The sequence below is a fragment of the Chironomus tepperi genome, unplaced genomic scaffold (assembly GCF_022539635.2).
Source record: "Chironomus tepperi strain 1889 unplaced genomic scaffold, CSIRO-AGI_Ctep_v1 contig_223, whole genome shotgun sequence".
Classification (NCBI taxonomy): Eukaryota; Metazoa; Arthropoda; class Insecta; order Diptera; family Chironomidae; genus Chironomus; species Chironomus tepperi.
The window spans coordinates 2,849,251-2,851,152 of record NW_027226345.1 but is presented as its reverse complement, the minus strand read 5'-3'; the positions used below and the strand labels follow the sequence as shown (position 1 = coordinate 2,851,152).

The 1,902-nt window shown below is 36.5% G+C and overlaps 1 non-coding gene across 1 annotated transcript; it reads left to right on the top strand.

Annotated features, from left to right (window-relative positions):
- The first annotated feature begins 604 nt into the window (after positions 1 to 604).
- TRNAT-UGU (transfer RNA threonine (anticodon UGU)) lies at positions 605 to 676 on the top strand. The gene has a single exon. It is a non-coding gene; the product is annotated as a tRNA-Thr (tRNA).
- The last annotated feature ends 1,226 nt before the right edge of the window (positions 677 to 1,902 follow it).

Genomic DNA, 1,902 nt, shown 5'->3' with positions numbered 1-1,902 from the left:
ACAAATAAACATGTTTTTTGAATGTTTGAAGAGGAATTAAGGAATCTGGACTCTAAAATCCAAAAAGACGGCTCCAAATTGAAATCCTCTCAAATCTGCCTTTAGACAAAGCAAAGACAATCCAACACAATTCCTCTCAAAACTCGGCTATCACCATAAGAATTAGGAAATAAATTAACTAACTCAAAATGTTCCTTAAATGAACTTCTTCCTCAAATAATCGGAGAATTTCCTCTTTCCAAAACTTTTGTCAAATGAATTTAATGAAACACAAAAAGGAGCACTTTATTCATGTCCACCAGCAATTTATGCCATTAAAAATTGGGGACAACATCGAAAGGATGGTAAAATACATCAGAAATCTTTTTGTTTAACAAAAAAAGATCAACGAGATGTCCCCTTTTTTGGTGTAAAAAAAAAAGTTTTACGAAATAATTGGTACAACCCTTGTGGAGATTTTGTGTGAATTTTAGTTAGTGCTGATTATTTTTAAAAATTGGAACAAGAAGAAAACAATGTGTGTGAAATGATTTTTTTTTTCTTTTTTGCAGAGATTTAAAAATAGGATTGCCTATATTTCAGGCTGCAAAACATGTGAAAATATGCTCCTATAGCTCAGGGGCAGAGCGCTAGTCTTGTAAACTAGCGGTCGAGAGTTCGAATCTCTCTGGGAGCATTCACGAATATTTTTTTTTGCTTTTTTTGAAGCTTTTTTGTGGATTTATTGTTCTAATCCGTAGTTGTGGGCAATATTTTTATTTTTTGTGGTACATCTTGGTGATAAGCGTCGTCTGAAACCGTACAAAGTGTAAGGTTTATGAAATTTTAAATTTTTTTTGGCGGTACATAATGGTATACAAGTTGCCCGCTACTGTTTTGCTGTGTAAGGGGCCGTTTACTAATTACGTAACGCGAAAAATCGACGATTAAGCTCCGCCATCATGAAAAAATTTCTTACGTCCATCATAAATTCCTGTTGATCCACTAAATTGCAGGGCATTAATAAAGCGTTTGAACAGGTTTCAGTTGTTGACAAAAACAGCTAAAACACAAACTTCTGCTAGTTTCTTGTGAAGTTACTCTGCTTTCTTCTCTACGGTTGTACGCTAAGTGATGGATTGTTTTGAGATACAACAAAATCTCGAACCTCAATCCCTCCCCATCTCCAAATCCCTCCACACTCTACTTTCTCCCCTTTCCTAAGAGCGTTACGTAATGAATGAATGGCCACAAATATTTTTTACATTGTTTCTAGACAGAAGGGGACAGACGTAGTGTAGGTTCCCTGAGCAGTGTCAACGACTCCCCGGATAGTCTCGGCATCGATCTCTTTCCCGGTTTTGAGAATTTGTCGAGACCGAGACTTCGGGAAACCTTAGTTCATAGTCGACTCATACAAAATTTGAGTCAACTTCGAGCTCTAATTCCAGCTCCAATATTTCCCCCAAAAATCCACTCAAGGACGCAACTACCTCAAGTCCACCCAAAAAACAAGCTCCAGAAAAGAATCCAGCCCAACAATAGTATGAGTAGAGTAAATAACACACAGTGTCCCTGTACAGATAGATAAATGAGATAGAGAAGTAAAACAGATGGAAGGGAAACAAAACAAAAAAAAACTCCAGGACTACAAGGGGTGTAGCCTGTAAATTGTACTGGAGTGAGGGAATAAAATGGGAAATGAGATTACGAAACTTTATCTGTTTTCCGTGTGATGCCCCTTCGGCATAAAACAAATTTTTTGTGTAATTTACATCTTTATTTCATGCACAGTAAGTAGTCCAAATTTTTCAGACACACATACACACATAGACGATTGCTTAGAAATAAAAAAAAGCTGTCGGAAGCGATCCTTAAAATGTCATTAAAGCTGACACAAAATTTTACCACAGAGACTTTCCA